The sequence below is a fragment of the Aquarana catesbeiana genome, linkage group LG08 (assembly GCF_042186555.1).
Source record: "Aquarana catesbeiana isolate 2022-GZ linkage group LG08, ASM4218655v1, whole genome shotgun sequence".
NCBI classification, from domain to species: domain Eukaryota; kingdom Metazoa; phylum Chordata; class Amphibia; order Anura; family Ranidae; genus Aquarana; species Aquarana catesbeiana.
Window position 1 is genome coordinate 164,278,010 of NC_133331.1, and position 18,771 is coordinate 164,296,780.

An 18,771-nucleotide genomic window follows, 5' to 3' on the forward strand; every position below is an offset into this window, starting at 1 on the left:
CTCCCAGGATTCAGGGCTGTCCACTCTGAGAAAGTCAAGGCAGAAGTAACGTGTTCACCCTGAGCCCATAACAGTTCTTGTGACATTGTCTCAAATAAATCATCATCACCGGAGAGATCCGACATGGAATCTATCTCCGAATCTCTCAACTCTTCTGCCGGCAAATATTTACACAAAGTCCCAGATACATTCTCCTGTGAACTCTCATCCATTCCTGACGTGGACTTCTCCGGTTCGGGCAGTCTCTGGGGTAGGTCTCGACCACGGCCGCGGGAAGCCTTTACATATCCCACCTTCCTCTGGACAGGTACAACAGGGATAGGCGTAGTGGACATGGAAATCAAGGTAATGTCCACTGATGAGTCCGTTACCGCAGTATCTCTCTCAGGAACACTTTCGGTGACAACAGGCGAAATCACGGCCTGCCGTTCTTTTCCAGCAGTAGTAGCAGCTTCTACTGTGGCGATATCTGCAGCCCAGTCCATACGATAAGCACGGGGCGACATGGTAGGTTGCTCCACCAGAAACAAATATTCTCCACATTGCGAGCAGCTAACAAATGGACGGAGATGTATGACCAGTCCTTCACACTTGTGGCAAAGCATGCCCAGTCCTTCAATATCTCCAACTGTATAAAGAACAAACCTCCCCTGCGGTTTCAGACGAATGCCGGTATCTGTAAGCAAGGTTCCGGTCAGCATAGCACCCGCAGCGGTGCTGGTAGTGAACATCTTAGGCTCACCGAAAAAGACATGGCCACACTCTGATCTTCTCAGCACGATCACGAGGCCTCTCTTCTTCCCTGGCGCCAACACACACACACACGCGTCCCACGCTGTATCAAATAGACTAGGCTCCTCCCACTTGTTCCTCTGATCACGTAGCTCCCGGGCTTTCACTGGCACCCGCCGCCTACGCAGTCAGAAATAAAGTCCTGCAACTTTTAACCTCTTCTTCTCCTGAGAAATTGACAAAGTCCAGCTCTCACCATAAACTCCCAGTGAAACACTTCTGCAGGTTGCGAGAACTGATGTCCAACAAATCCCGGACGACGCCCCCACATGTAGCACTAACTCTCGGTGGAGCTGCTGGTTTGCTGTTACCTTCACTCTCAATACCTCTGTTTCACCGGCACCGGGTCTAGGGTCCCGTTGAGTTTACCTCTGGACGATATAAGCACCAAATACTTGAGTATATTTTCCAATGCTTTAATGAACAAGTAATACAGGAAGTAGCAGGAAAGAGGCAGAAGGAAAGTTGCAGGGAAGCTCAAATACCTTTCCTTAGTATTCTTTAGAACATTCTTTGGAATTGAACACTTGTAGTTGAATGCACTCCCCTTGTGGAATTCAATCTTTGCCCGCCTGGATAGGCCTCTCTCACTTGCCTAACAGCCAGTACGCAGCACAAACAAAAGTCTCTGCCACAGACTTGTTTGGAATAAAACCTGTACGATCCTCTGCCACAGGATGTATTGTTTGCGATGAATGTCAGACACAGTACTTGAACCTTTAAGCCAACCCGGCAGTACTATGCAGTAAGATTACTTCAGGATACATCCTCCAACCGAGTCACCAGGCCCCTCTCCAGACCAGCACTACACATGATCCTTCCATGACGGGTACTCCCCTGGGATCTCCTCGGTTGTCCAGCTTCTTCACTCAGGATAGACAGCTCAGGACCATTCCTCTGCTGCTGTGGTAGGCCCCAGACAGGCTTCTGGGCCCACCCACACGCCACAGCAACGTGGGCCTCCGGAACGGTGGTACTCTTAACGCATACCTGTCGGCCAGGAGGGCCAGCAGGTGGCTGAAAACGAACGCCTAAACATGGCGTCTGTCTCATAAATACCCTCTCCCAGAATGCAACTCAGAGGACCACCTCCACCGAGTTGTCTCCGGGACAGAGGAGCACTCATACGCTTCAACACGTTGCGTTTCCAACACCAGCCCATGGTGACAACGACACCCACCGGCACAGTGTGGAACTACACGCAACTCAGCCAAGCTGGAACAGAGGCAAATCTAACTTCACCTAACAAATAACCCACAAGATTTACCTATCAGCGGTAGATTAAAAATCTACCAGCTCTACATATATTAATACACTGCCTGCACTGACTGAATATTGAATAAACACTGAATATATAGTCTATGCTAAATGCAGAGTATATATATATATATATATATATATATATATATATATATATATATATATTATACACACATACATACATTGATTGTATATACAGTGTGGACGGAAAGTATTCAGACCCCCTTAAATGTTTCACTCTTTGTTATATTGCAGCCATTTGCTAAAACCATTTAAGTTCATTTTTTTTCCTCATTAATGTACACACAGCACCCCATATTGTCAGAAAAACTGAATTGTTGACATTTTTACAGATTTATTAAAAAAGAAAAACTGAAATATCACATGGTCCTAAGTATTCAGACCCTTTGCTGTGACACTCATATATTTAACTCAGGTGCTGTCCATTTCTTCTGATCATCCTTGAGATGGTTCTACACCTTCATTTGAGTCCAGCTGTGTTTGATTATACTGATTGGACTTGATTAGGAAAGCCACACACCTGTCTATATAAGACCTTACAGCTCACAGTGCATGTCAGAGCAAATGAGAATCATGAGGTCAAAGGAACTACCTGAAGAGCTCAGAGACAGAATTGTGGCAAGGCACAGATCTGGCCAAGGTTACAAAAAAATGTCTACTGCACTTAAGGTTCCTAAGAGCACAGTGGCCTCAATAATGCTTAAATGGAAGACGTTTGGGATGACCAGAACCCTTCCTAGAGTTGGCCATCCGACCAAACTGAGCTATTGAGGGAGAAGAGCCTTGGTGAGAGAGGTAAAGAAGAACCCAAAGATCACTGTGGCTGAGCTCCAGAGATGTAGTCGGGAGATGGGAGAAAGTCAACTATCACTGCAGCCCTCCACCAGTCTGGGCTTTATGGCAGAGTGGCCCGACAGAAGCCTCTCCTCAGTGCAAGACACATGAAAGCCCGCATGGAGTTTGCTAAAAAACACCTGAAGGACTGCAACATGGTGAGAAATAAGATTCTCTGGTCTGATGAGACCAAGATAGAACTTTTTGGCCTTAATTCTAAGCGTTATGTGTGGAGAAAACCAGGCACTGCTCATCACCTGTCCAATACAGTCCCAACAGTGAAGCATGGTGGTGGCAGCCTCATGCTGTGGGGGTGTTTTTCAGCTGCAGGGACAGGACGACTGGTTGCAATCGAGGGAAAGATGAATGTGGCCAAGTACAGGGATATCCTGGACAAAAACCTTCTCCAGAGTGCTCAGGACCTCAGACTAAAAAGACAATGACCCTAAGCATACAGCTAAAATAACGAAGGAGTGGCTTCACAACAACTCTGTTACTGTTCTTGAATGTCCCAGCCAGAGCCCTGATTTAAACCCAATTGAGCATCCCTGAGAGACCTAAAAATGGCTGTCCACCAACGTTTACCATCCAACCTGACAGAACTGGAGAAGATCTGCAAGGAGGAATGGCAGAGGATCCCCCAATCCAGGTGTGAAAAACCTGTTGCATCTCTCCCAAAAAGACTCATGGCTGTATTAGATCAAAAGGGTGCTTCTATTAAATACCAAGCAAAGGGTCTGAATACTTAGGACCATGTGATATTTCAGTTTTTCTTTTTTAATAAATCTGCAAAAATGTCAAGAATTCTGTGTTTTTCTGTCAATATGGGGTGCTGTGTGTACATTAATGAGGAATAAAAATGAACTTAAATGATTTTAGCAAATGGCTGCAATATAACAAAAATTTAAAAATTTAACCACTTCAGCCCCGGAAGGATTTACCCCCTTCCTGACCAGAACACTTTTTGCGATTCGGCACTGCGTTGCTTTAACTGACAATTGCGCGGTCGTGCGACGTGGCTCTGAAACAAAATTGACATCCTTTTTTTCCCACAAATAGAGCTTTCTTTTGGTGGTATTTGATCATCTCTGCGATTTTTATTTTTTTGCCATAAACAAAATAAGAGTGACAATTTTGAAAAAAACGCATTATTTTTTACATTTTGCTATAATAATTATCCCCAAAAAATATATAAAAAAACATTTTTTTTCCTCAGTTTAGGCCGAACCGTATTCTTCTACATATTTTTGGTAAAAAAAAATCGCAATAAGCGTTTATTGATTTGTTTGCGCAAAAGTTGTAGCGTTTACAAAATAGGGGATAGTTTTATGGCATTTTTATTAGTATTTTTTTTTTTTACTAGTAATGGCGGCGATCAGCGATTTTTATTGTGACTGCGACGTTATGGCGGACATGTCGGACATTTTTGACACATTTTTGGGACCATTGTCATTTATACAGCCATCAGTGCTTAAAAAATGCATTGATTCCTGTATAAATGACACTGGCAGTGAAGGGGTTAACCACTAGGGGGCGGGGAGGGGTTAAGTGTGTCCTAGGGAAGTGATTTCTAACTGTCAGGGGGATGGGCTGGTGTGTGACGTCACTGATCTCTGCTCCGATGACAGGGAGCAGAGATTGAGTGACACTTGTCACTAGGCAGAATGGGGAGATGCTGTTTTACAACGCACACGGCGGCAAATTCAAAGTAACGTACGGGTACGTTACTTTGCGCAGCCGCGCCATTCTGCCGACGTAAATGTACAGGAGCCGGTCGGGAACCGTTTAAGGGGGTCTGAATACTTTCTGTCCCCACTGTATATATCAAATACACTACCACTAACTGAATAACCTGCCTGCTTTATCTAAATCAAGCTATCTCTCTGTCCACGCCAACAACACTACACACGGCTGCCATGTAAGCAGCCTTATATATTGTGGGGCGTGGACTTAGTGCCCCTAAACCATGATTGGCCAAAGGCACCCTGCCTTTGGCAAATGATGGCTCTCTTAGCAGAGCGCGCTGTGATTGGCCAAAGCATACAGGCCAGGTGCATGCTTTGGCCAATCATCATACAGCAATGCACTGCGATCTCGCAACATCCAGCTCATCCCTACCTCTGACCCATTTTTCTTAGGCCCGCTGTCGGCTGATATCACAGAGCCTGCCCAGGCTGGGGAAAAATCGCCGAGCCAGCCGCACCCGCTCCCTCCACAGTCCAGTTCTCCAGTGGGTCTTAGAGCTGGGGGGGAACGACAACGACAGACACCTAGGTAAGTATGATTTCTAAAACAAAACAAACACAAACTTCTCTTTTAACATTAGAAAGCTTTGTGACAAAGTACTGTAACCCATAGCAGCCAGATAGGTTGCTGTAGAAAAGAAGATACATAAAAAAGCTGACTGAATCCGTGATAAAGAGCTTTCCTGCACTTCAGTTTCTTTTCACCTTAACTCACTGCCTTCTCCTACTATGCATGCCTATGTAGCAAAATGGGAAAAGTTCAAAGCCATTTAATCAGAAAAACAATGGCATGATACTTGGAATACTTCTGCCAATTGTACCAATTAATATCAATATCCTCGAGTCAGCATATAAAGTTTCAATTAGGTGGTACCTGGTGCCTTCTAGACTCACCCATATATTCCCTTGACACATGGGGTTCTGTATTAGAGGTTGCCAAATAGCAGGTGATTCTCTTATACATGTGGACACCCCCAATGCATAGCCGTTTTTAGACTAGTGTTTGCACTTCTAAAGTACATAAGTTATTTGGGATCAAACTTCATAGAGATCATGGGCTAGCTCTTTTACATTTCAAACCCCTGGACATCGCCAATAGACAATTTTAACTGGCACACTTTGTTCTCCAAGCTGCCAAACTGACAATTACCAGACATAGGAAAAAGCAGTTCACTTGTATTTCCGAGGTTGAAACCTAACTTGATGTTTTTGTTATTAATGAATAATTGACTAGTATCCTCACCAACAGCCACACAGTATTCCTCAAGATTTGGGACCCGTGGAACACATACGATCACCCAGCTCTCTCTGTAGTACTTATTCACCTAACCAAGAGTTCATGCGGTAGTGGGGCATCTTTTATACCTTCCTTCCCATTCCCTTTTCTCTCCTTCCACATTCTTTTCTCCCACCTTTCATTCTTTTTTTCTTTATCTTTTTTTATTGGTTTTCTTGGTAGGTAACACATACAACATTAGCCATTGCAAGGGCAAAACCAGCAGGTCTCAGTCATACAACATACATAGAATAGAAAAAACAAAACAAAAAAAAAAAAAAAACAGATAACCTCCTAATCTACAACCCAAAGAGAGGAGAGTGGGTTCAACTTAGGTGTGTCCAGGCTCAAGCTGGTTGATGAGCATAGAAGACACAAACATCTTTACTGTGTCGGGGCTTAGAGTCAAGGCCTTGTGTTAAGTGGATCATTGGTTCCTGTGCTTGCTGTAGAGGTATCATTTAGCCAGCATGACCATATCTTTTGGAATTTACGAGGGCACCGTCTGTTGGCGCATGTAGCTTTATAAAAGGGCAAACTGGCATTTACCAGTCCTTTCCAACAAAGAATGGTAGGAGGAGACGCTTTCTTTCAGTTCATGGTAATGGCTTTACAGGCAGAGAACAGCAGTAGATTAATGAGTATTCTTCTTGCCATAGTGGTTGTTAATTGCTCTACCAACCCCAGTAAACAGTATTTCGCGTCATTTGGTACAGATAACCGTGTCATCTGACATATCACTACTAGAACCTCTTGCCAATATTGTTTTATAGCTGGACAGGTCCAAAAGATGTGGAAGAAGTCGCCAGTCTGATGTGGGCAACACAACAGAGAGTACGTATTCAACACCTTGTGGAGTCTGAATAGCGTATAATATGCTCTATGCAAAATCTTATATTGGACCATCCTATCTCTAGCTGAGATCAGGGAAGCAAAGGGAAATTCCAAGATCTCTATCCAATCATCATCATCATCCAGGTCTGGAATGTCTCCCTGCCATCGTTGTCGAAGGGTAGACAATTCAGGGCTGGCTGCCACAGTCAAGTAGCCCTAGAGCTGAGAGGTGGGTTTCTCCGAGTCCTGTACCCGGAGAGTGGATTCTAGTTCTGAATAGGAGAGAGACACTGGCTGACCCAAGAATTTACATCAGAAGGCATGAGCAACCTGTAGGTACCTAAATTAGTAATGATCAGGTATATTAAATTTGGACTGGAGAACAGGAAAAGGGGCCAAGTCTGAGTTGACTACAATGTGTTCTAGTTAACTAACTTTAAATTTGTTCCAAGCCTGTGGGTCTGGGACAGTGAAAAAATGTGGAAGGGTGGGAATGAGCCACAGGGGAGTGTGTGGAGAGAGGGTGTTAGCCAGAAGCGCCTGTATTGCTTCACCCACCCTCCAGGCCCAAGCTTACTTACTGACCAGCCCACAGACAACTGAATCAACCTAACAGTATGCGTTAAAAACGGGTTTAGTCTGCACGTATTTGCAAATGCATGCGTAAGCTACAAAGCCTCGCCAAGGCACCCTGGTATCTGTAGTGCCTATCACTAACTAATGAGTGACCCCACAGTGGAGGCAAATGCGTGCAGACTAAACCCGTTTTTAACTCATACTGTTAGACGGTTGATTTGGTTGTCTGTGGGCTGGTTGGTAAGTAAGCTTGGTTTTTTCCTTGGATTTATCCTTGGCCCTGTTTATAAGAGTGGTCTTTTCATACTGGGATTTAGTGAGTCGGGTAATATGTATAGATATAGTAAGTGATAGCTGCTCCTAAATCTATTATTTTATTTTTAGAGGATTATGAATCCAGGCAATTGACAAGTTATACTGTAGCTGTGCCATGTGGATATTTAAGAGATCATGTGCCTAGAAGTATTCATTTTAACATAGATGTGGATGATTAAGCCAGATTTACAAGTTATTCATTACCTTTATGATACAGATGTGTAGATGTTTCTCTGATGACCTTTCCTACTGATATTCTGTCAGCTGTATTAGCTCTACTGACTTTAGGGCATTTTCTGTCATGAAGAAAAATAGTAGTAGGGGGGAGGATATTGCCAAAGGAAGCTTATAATGCTTGACCTCAACTACAGGGCTATTAATTAGTCACATTTTCCAAACGCCCATTCTCAGACCAGCCCTCCACTTACCTGAATTGTGGGGTGCTTCTCCCTGCAGTCATCTGTATTTATTTTAACTGAGTGTAGCCCACACAGCCATGTCGACCATACACAGAGATCCAATCTACACCGCAGAAGGACTTACAGATACCAATGGAGCACAAATACAGGGACATTACCATACTTGTAGTAAACAAATCTCCATATGACCCTGGGGCTGGGATGTAAACAATGTAGGACTCTGCATTGCACCCCCTAATGCACTAATCATGGCTGCAGAGCTGGTTGCAATGCCCTGCAGGTTTCAATACAGAAAAATATTAAATGCACATTTTATTAATTTGGGTGCATTTATTACATTTTTGCAAAAGGTGAACTATGTCTTTAGGCAATATATAATAAATATACGTACAGAGTTACAAACACCATTGACCCTTAACCCAAACAAAATAGTCATTGGTTAAAAGGCATTCTAAAGTGCAAGTCTTGGCAAACTGCTAAAAATACAGTTTAAAAAATACTGTATACAGTTTTCACTTATGAATTTACAATTCTGTTCGTCAGATCTTGTGAATTACAAACATCTACCACACTGCACAGCCAGGCAGATGACATAATTATTTTATAATCCAGTAATACCACAACCAAAGTTGGCTTTTTGGCCCCAGACTATTCATTGGGCAATCAGTGTCACTTTGCTCAAAATAGCAGGAAGGTGGTCCAGAAAGAAAAAACTAAAGAGAAGTAGGTAATAAAGACTCCTGGCTCTTAAGCAGTGGCCTCCAAGCTGTGGTCCGGGGGCCAGATACGGCCCTTTGCTTGCCTTTATCCAGCTCTTGGAGTACTATTCCTCACACTGACAACAATAATGGAGCATTATTCCTTCCACTGACACAAACCATGGGATATTGTTATCCCCACTGACACCAATAATGGTGCACTATTCCAGCCGCTGACACCAACGATGGGGCACTATTCCTACTTCTAATACATGGGGCATGTTTACTCCCACTGACATTTTCTACTTCCACTGGCCACACTCTGGTCCCCCTATAGTCTGTGGGTCAGTAAACCAGCTGTAAATCTGAGGGGGACATGCAAGGAAAATAAAAAACAGCATTTTAGCATGCACATGATTGGATGATAAAATCAGCAGAGCTTCCCCTCATTTCAGATCTACCCCTCAGATTTACAGCGACTGCACTTCCAAGTGCACTTTCAGTGCAATTTCAAGTGCACTTTGCACCTGTAGTTTGCACTTGTAGTGCAAAGTGGATTTGCCTTTAGTAAATAACCCCCTTTGTTTATAAAGTTTCTAGAGTGTAACATATGAACGCAAATCACAAGACTACAAATTCTTTAACAAGCTTACAAGGTCAGTAAACAAATATACAGTATCTCACAAAAGTGAGTACACCCCTCACATTTTTGTAAATATTTTATTCTATCTTTTCATGTGACAACACTGAAGAAATTACACTTTGCTATAATGTAAAGTAGTGAGTGTACAGCTTGTATAACAGTGTAAATTTGTGGTCCCCTCAAAATAACGCAACACACAGCCATTGATGTCTAAACCACTGGCAATAAAAGTGAGTACACCCCCAAGTAAAAATGTCCAAATTGGGCCCAATTAGCCATTTTCCCTCCCCGGTGTCATGTGACACGTTAGTGTTACAAGGTCTCAGGTGTGAATGGGGAGCAGGTGTGTTAAATTTGGTATTATCGCTCTCAATCTCTCATACTGGTCACTGGAAGTTCAACATGGCACCTCATGACAAAGAACTCTCTGAGGATCTGAAAAAAAAGAATTGTTGCTCTACATAAAGATGGACTAGGCTATAAGAAGATTGCCAAGACCCTGAAACTGAGCTGCAGCACGGTGGCCAAGATCATACAGCGGTTTAACAGGAGAGGTTCCACTTATAACAGGCCTCGCCATGGTTGACCAAAGAAGTTGAGTGCACATGCTCAGCGTCATATCCAGAGGTTGTCTTTGGGAAATAGACATATGAGTGCTGCCAGCATTGCTGCAAAGGTTGAACGGGTGGGGGATCAGCCTGTCAGTGCTCAGACCATACGCCACACACTGCATCAAATTGGTCTGCATGGCTGTCATCCCAGAAGGAAGCCTCTTCTAAAGATGATGCACAAGAAAGCATGCAAACAGTTTGCTGAAGACAAGCAGACTAAGGACATGGATTATTGAAGCCATGTCCTGGGATCTGATGAGACCAAGATAAACTTATTTGGTTCAGATGGTGTCAAGCGTGTGTGGCGGAAACCAGGTGAGGAGTACAAAGACAAATGTGTCTTGCCTACAGTCAAGCATGGTGGTGAGAGTGTCATGGTCTGGGGCAGCATGAGTGCTGCCGGCACTGGGGAGCTACAGTTCATTAAGGGAACCATGAATGCCAACATGTACTGTGACATACTGAAGCAGAGCATGATCCCCTCCCTTCGGAGACTGGGCCGCAGGGCAGTAGTCCAACATGATAACGACCCCAAACACACCTGTTTTAGTCCTTCAGATTCCAAGAGGTTTAAACAGATGCCTGTTTTGATTGCAATGTTTAATATTTTAATCAAGTTCAATCATTTCAATGACTCATCAATTAAGTATGTTAGGAGAAGTGGCTGTAGGTCATTTATATTGCAGTATTAAAGTTGCACCAAGATAACCACTGCCTTGCTAAAGAAGCTGAGGGTAAAGGTGATGGACTGGCCAAGCATCCTCAAATGGAAGGTGGAGGAGCGCAAGGTCTCTAACATCCACCAGTTCCGTGATGTCGTCAAGGAGGAGTGAAAGAGGACTCCAGTGGCAACCTGTGAAGCTCTGGTGAACTCCATGCCCAAGAGTGCTGGAAAATAATGGTGGCCACACAAAATATTGACACTTTGGCCCCAATTTGGACATTTTTACTTAGAGGTGTACTCACTTTTGTTGCCAGAGGTTTAGACATTAATGGCTGTGTGTTGAGTTATTTTGAGGGGACAGCAAATTTATACTGTTATACAAGCTGTACATTCACTACTTTACATTGTAGCAAAGTGTCATTTCTTCAGTGTTGTCACATGAAAAGATAACATAAAATATTTACAAAAATGTGAGGGATGTACTCACTTTTGTGAGATACTGTATATTCATTTACTGACTTTGTAAACTTGCTAAAGAATTTGTAGTCTTGTGATTTGCGTTCATATGTTACACTCTAGAGCACTTTTGTGAGATACTGCATATAGTATTTCAGCTGTGCATTTAGCTGTATTTACCATCCAAAGCGCAACTTTAATACTGCAATATAAATGACCTACAGCCACTTCTCCTAACATACTTAATTGATGAGTCATTGAAATGATTTGAACTTGATTAAAATATTAAACATTGCAATCAAAACAGGCATCTGTTTAAACCTCTTGGAATCTGAAGGACTAAAACAGTAGCCCTCTTTTGTGATGTTTAGGGGATTGAATTAAGTGTTAAGCAAAGGGTTTCAGATTTTCTTTTTGTAGCAGACGACTGAGAATGACTCATACTTATGGAACTGATGACATTTAACCTTTGCAGAATGGCTATATTTCAGGCAATTTCTTTAACCCAGAGTAAAATGCAAAATAACAAATTTCTGTTCATTCTTTGGACAATGAAGGTCATTTTAACAGAGAAAAATGTGCCTGTGACTCTATAGTGGAAATGGTTTTCCACTTCAATTTGTGATATCATGCATCTATTTTTGCACAGTTGCTTTTCATTTAATAGAGTTGCTAATGGATTGTTGAGACAATACAAAAGTTAAATCACAAGCAAGAAATGTAAAAAAAAAATACATAGAAGTAATTATGTGTGCTAGTGAGGCAGTTAGCAATGCATATCGCAGTGTAGAGAAAAATCCCCTTATGGCACGGTCAATGGTATTTTTAATTCCCTGGTATTGTTTGCTCCCACTGATGATTTCTGACAATTATGCATGAAGATTTACTTTTAGTTTGAAAAATGGGTAACCCCATTTTCCCCAATTCTCACAACCCTCTTACCAAAAATTCAGTATACATTTTCTAAAACTTGTGGCATAATCGCATTTTTTTAAAGTTAGAATTCACAAATCTGTTTCGATGTGTGGTAAACTTAAGGCACTTTCACACTGACAGAGCGAGGGCGTCGGCGCTAAAGCACCGTTTTAGCGGGGCTTTACCATCGCTTTAGAGGTGCTTTTCGGGCTGCTAACGGGGCGCTTTTAACCCCCGCTAGTGGCTGAATAAAGGGTTAAAAGCGCCCGCAAAGTGCCGATGTCAAGGTGCTGCCCGATTTCAATGGGCAGGGGCGCTTTAGGAGCGCCTCAAAGATGCTGTTTGCAGGACTTTTTTTAACGTCCTGCCAGCGTAGCGCCCCAGTGTGAAAGCACTTGGGCTTTCACACTGGGATTGCAGATGAGGCATTTTTCGGGCACTTTACAGGCACTATTTTTAGCACTAAAGCGCCTGAAAAACACCTCCAGTGTGAAATTGGTGTTTTACAAAACCCTAGAGCAGTGGTCTCCAAACTGCTGCCCAGGAGCCGGATGTGGCCCTTTGCTTGCTTTTATCTGTCCCTTGGGGCATTATTCCATTATTCCAGCTATAAATAAGCTCCACAATAGGGTGTGAAACACGTTAGCTATTTTTCCTGTTTTTCCCTGTACATGAAGTGACTGCATTTGGATTTTACTTTTTCATATCCATAAAGATGCCTTCTATGGTGTGCAGCCATCTAGGAGCCTCTTTTTTTCCTCATTATTCCTCCCACTGTCAGCAACAGTGGGGCATGGTCCCTGCCACTGACACCAACAATGGTACACTGGTTTTCCCACTGACACCAACTATGGCACACTATTCCTCCCACTGATACTAACAATGGGGCCTCTATTCCTCCCATGTATACAAATAATGGGGCACTACTCGTCCCATTAATACAAATAATGGGGCACTATACCTCCCATTAATTCAAATAATGGGGCACTATTCTTTCCATTGACACCAATGATTGGGCCCTATTCCTCCTATTGGCACCAATGATTGGGCACTATTCCTTCCACTGACACCAATGATAGGGCACTATTCCTCCCATTGATACCAACGAAGGGGCAATATTCCTCTTACTGGCACCAATGATGGGGCACTGACACCAATGATGTAGCACTATTCTTTCCACTGACACCAATGATGGGGCACTATTCCTCCCATTGATACCAACGATGGGGCAATATTTCTCTTACTGACACCAATGATGGAGCACTATTCCTATTCATTTTCTTTCGTTCAACCTCGCGGCTTGAATGAGAAAAACCTATCAGCTCCAGTCGGAGCCGCTGTCAGGTTAGTACAGCGATCTCCCCCGCTGAGCTTGTGTTCCTTTTTTTTTTTGTTTTGTAATTTTTTTATTAACCACTTCAACATACACTATTTATTGTGAGACTTATTCAACGTTACGTTCATTTGTTGTCTCTCTCGATTTCACACCATTGTGGTATTTTCGCAACGCTTTTTAAAAAAAAAAATTTTATCTGCATTTTTCTAAATTTAATCTTAAAAGACTTATTCACTAACTCTATTTTTTATATCTATCTCTCTTCCCCCCCCATCTCATTTGATCTGCCCTCGATCTTTCTTCTTATATCCGGGCTATTGCCATACTCAGGTCCTGCCACCCTCTGTCATCTTTTCTAAGTATTTCTCCGAGGTTTTAAACATTTTCCCCAAATACTGTTATATCTTCTTGGTTGCCCTTTTTCGCTGCTGCATAGGAATTCCATTCTGCTATACTATTCTATTCTCTCGAACCATTCCCTTACATCCGGTTTTTCTATGCTTAACCACTTCTTTGGAATTAGTCCTTTTGCAGCATTCAACAATATTGGAGTTCATGTTTTTCCATATTGTTTATTTGAAACTTTTGAGTCATGAAATAAACACGTCTGCAGGCTGTTTGTTGTCTTTTTTCTAGTTATCTCTTCTATATATTTCAGGATTTTCTGCCAATATTCTTTAATTTTTGGGCATTCCCACCAAATATGTGTCATTGTGGCCCTCTGACCACATCCCCTCCAACACTGTGGGGATTTGTCTGGTGGATATTTATGAATTTTATCAGGTGTCAGATGCCATCTAACCAGAAGCTAATAATTCATTTCTATTGTGTTTATATCTGTTGCATAATTATGTAATGCTCCTATCATTCTCTCAACTTGTTGATCCTCTAGTTTTGTTCCCATTTCCCTATGTAGGGAGGTGTCTCTTGTCCTTCCAAATCTGTCAATATTCCATACACTTTGGACAAATCACGTTTCAGGTGAGTTTGTACACCACAGAGCTTTTCCAATGGGTTTAAGTTCTTTTCCATTCTTTCTAATTGGTTGTGGTAGTGTATTTAGCAGGTGTTATAATTGAAGATATTCCCAATCACTTATCTTCCACCCATTTATTTCCTTTAACTTCAGTAGTGCTTTAATCTTCCCATGCTTAGTAATATCCCTTACTCGTGCATTCCCCATTCTGGCACCCAAAAGTGTTCCCTTCCCTGGGCAAAAAAAATTTGTTCCAGTAAGTGCAATTAGTGGTGAGTTGTATACCCAATTTTGTCAATATAGTGTATCCCATATTTTAAACACATTTATAGTGAGGTCATGTGTCTCCAAACATAGTGTTCTGTTTACGTGGTACCCAAATATTTTTGTGCAGGCTGTTGTGTTCTGACAGGGAGGCACACTCACAATCGGGAGTCTGTAGGATGCTGGTTTTCCAGCTTGCTCACCCAACAGAAGCTGGCCAAACAGCTGGCTTCTGTCGGACAGCCTGACATATAAGCATGGCCTAAATGTCAGCCTTTTTTTTTTTTTGTTAACCGGCCGTTGTTTTCTGACATTCTGCCCGCGTGTACCTGGCTTAAATCTTTAGGACGTACTTCTGTCTACTAACTTGGGTTGAAGAGCATCTGAAATTTACATTTATCCTAATTTAACATACATCAAAAGTAGACAAAGCACTTAAGCAAGAAATGTTAGAAGGCCCAAAATATCTAATTTAGATAAATTACAAGCTACACTATCTAGTGGTTAATTACATTCCACCACTTCAGTTTTAATTAGTGGAAGGAAAATAACCCATCATTTACAGTGCATTCAGAAAGTATTCAGACCACTTATTCAATTTGATGTTGCAGCCTGATACTACAGTTGTTTTAACTCATTTTTTCTCATGAATCCACATTTAGACCTCATAAGGAAAAAGTTAAAACAGAATTTTAGAAATGTTTGCAAATGTATGAAAAAGGGAAAAAATATCACATTGGTATAAGTATTCAAACCCTTTGCAACAACACTTCAAATTTAGCTCAGGTGCCTTCCATTTCTCTTTATCGTTGCTAATATATTTCTACACCTTGTTTGGAGTCCACCTATGGTAAATTAAATTGATTCGACACGATTTGGAAAAGCACATAGCTCTCTATATTGAAAAAATGAAGGGGGACTGAATACTTTATGAGGCTGGGTTCACATATACGTCGGTCCGGTTTTGGTGCAGAGTCCGGTGCGGTTTCTTTTCAGCAGCTCAGGTGGGATTCAGGTGCGAATTTGACACTAAAATCGCACCTGAACCCTACTAAAAAAGACACAGGAACCTTTTTTAATTCACACCCCAACCGTCCTGCATATGTGAGAACCGGCTTCATTGAAAGCTGGTCTGGTTTACATGTCATATGAATCAGATGTGGTTCAAAATGCATCCGATTCGCATATATGTGAACCGAGCCTGAATGCACTGTTTGACAGGTAGCACAAACACCTTAATCCAATTACCATGGAAAGGCAGATGTTATTATCTATGGACAGCATAGATGTGAAAATTGTGGAAGCACCCAGTACTAGTTACATAATGCCATCATTGGCGGCAAAAAGGTTTTAAAGGAGAAGTATGGCCAAAACTATTTGTAGTTTGTTCTGCACTCCTGTGACCCATTTTTCAGTCAACAGCAGACTAAAGTCCACTGTTGGCTGATGTCACTCATCTGGTCCATCTCATCTGGTCATAGATCCCGGCCATATGGTCAGGATCCACCCAAATGCCTGGACCTACACCTGGCTCAGGCTCTCAGAGATCCGCTGAGAGCCTGATCCAGCCACTCCTGTCCCCTCCACAGTCCAGCGCGCAAATGAGCACTGGAGGGGCAGAGCAGAGAGTGGGTGACTGACAGTCACAGCTCTCTGCTCAGAGTGGAGGGGAGACCTAAGTGATCAGTGGTGTTTGATTGCTCAGTTCTTACTGCAGAGCCGGCGGGGGACAGATGCAGCATCAGATTGATGCTGTATTCACCTAGGTGAGTATAAATGTTTTTTCTAAAGTCCATACTTCTATTTTAAAAATGTTAACCCTTTGATTTACATTGCTGAACTGGCATGAACTGTTATCAACACTCCAGTGTAGAGATTATGAAACAGCATTATAAGTGGAAAACAGATGGTGTTGAAGGCCCTACCCCTGGTCAGTGATGGTTGTTCCAATTTTACGTAAATGGCCTCTGTTATGCCAATTTGAAAGTCAGTTGTCCTCTCTTCAAAATGTGTATTTCACTCTCCTCAAAGAATGCCCCCTTGCTATAAAGGGTTTGTTTCATCTCTGTGTATCACGTGAGGCTAGTCACTTCAGTGGGTATATGTAAGGGTTTACAACCCCTTTAAGTTGTAAGAAAATCTCTGGGTCTTGACCTGTAGAATTTGCCCTCCTAAGTCGGGCCATTCATTTTTTTGAGAGGTTGTCTTAGCTACCTGATTTTCAAGTGTTTTTTTAGAAAACGTTTTATTGAATTTTCGATGTTACAAGGGGAAACAGGTGGTCTATCACACGCAGGAACAGAACACCTGGACAACGTACAGATTGTACCAACGGTGCAGAGAAGAAAAGAAAAAAGAAAGGGGGGGGGAGAGAAACCCCCAAAACACTTTAATACAATTGTGTGCGTGGCTCATGCTAAGACTACAGAGATTCAAGCAGATATAGACCCAACATGGATCCCCCCCCTCCTCCAATATATCAGGAAACATCAAAATCACTAACATCTGCCCCCCAACCTCTGCCCAGAGTGAAAAAGGAAAAGAAATATAACACTACGCTGTGGTATCATCTTCTAGCCACTTTGTTCAGATAATATAAAATTTGCGGGGGGCAGCTCCTATGTGCAGAAGTGTTTTTATGTAGTGGCAGGTTGCAGTTAACAAGCTACTTTCAAGAGGCATTGGTAGGAGCTGAGGGTTTCTTCCAGTGGAGCATAGGTGTTTTTCTGGCAGAGAATAGCAGTAATTCAAGAAGAGTCCTGCCAGCCGTCGTGGGGGAGAGGTCCTCTACCAGACCCAGTAGGCAGGTTTTCGGGGAGGGGTTGAATGGAGTCTGAGATGCCTCACTGATGATAGAGACAATTGTCGCCCAATAGGGTGCTATAACAGGACAAGTCCAGAAGATGTGGAAGAAATCCGCCTCTACTATATCTGAGACCAGTCTGATCCTATATTTGGCCCAAGATAGTGGGTCCAGCAAGGCATAGAAATGGGACAAACTTGGATTATTCCAAAAGCAGTGTATTTGGGGAAAGGGCTGTGGGGTTAAGGTGTTCACAATGTACACCTGACCAAGCCTTAAGTGTAGTTAACATCGGGCAGTAAGGGAGTACAGGGCCTTGGGACCACAATAAAGTAAAAGTTGCAGTGCCTCTTAACTGCTTCTTCCAATATTGTACAGGTTTGCTACAATGGGAGCTAAGCTGTACTATCTGCAGAAATTATCCTTATACTTCAAATAGGTGGTGTTGAGGCAAAGGTACAGCAAGGAACATACCTGGTCTGGCTTAAGTTCTGTTCTACTGTGGAGAATCTTTTTCTCATTTCAAATGTTTTTTTTGTAAAATTAGTGTGGCAGATTCCTAAATCTGAGCTATTGTATTCTGACAAAGATACACCATCAGAATACAAACGTCAGAGCTGCAGCCATTGGCTGCAACAATATCTGCCTTTCCATGGCATCAAGGTGTTGGCACTACCTGTTCAGATATAAATGCTGGGATATTTTTCTTACACTAATAAGAACTCTCTGTACTGCTGCTCTCCTAAATTCTCTTTTCAGCCACTTTCTGTTTATATGCACTCACTCCAGAGATGGCTGCATGTCATATCCCATGTCTAGTTAACTGATGGTGATAATGGTAGACTATCATGTACACTGAAATGGCCACTAGTAGTCTACATTGAAAGCCTGTGCAATAGGGTGACAATGCAGGAGCACACCTGGGGGACAGAGTACTGTCACTCTTAAAATAGGAGGTCCACCCACCCCTGCAAAAATTAAAAGCCAGCAGCTACACATACTGCAGCTGCAGACTTTTAATAATAGGACACTTACCTATTCTGGAGTCCAGCGATGTTGGCACCGCAGCTGATGTTTCCATCAGCTGTCAGGTGCCGCCGCCATTGCCAGTAAGGGAAACCGACAGTGCAGCATTATGGCTTCATGCCGGGTTCCAGCTGCACATGCGTGAGGCACCACTGCACTGTCCTACTGGCCCGGCGGCAGGGGAAGAAATGAGCCGAAGTTCCACTTTTGGGTGCAACTCCACTTTAACCTTAAAGCTTTATTTTTACCTGCTCTGTGCAATATGGTTGTGCACAGATCGACCCTGAACATCATCTTCTGGGGTCTC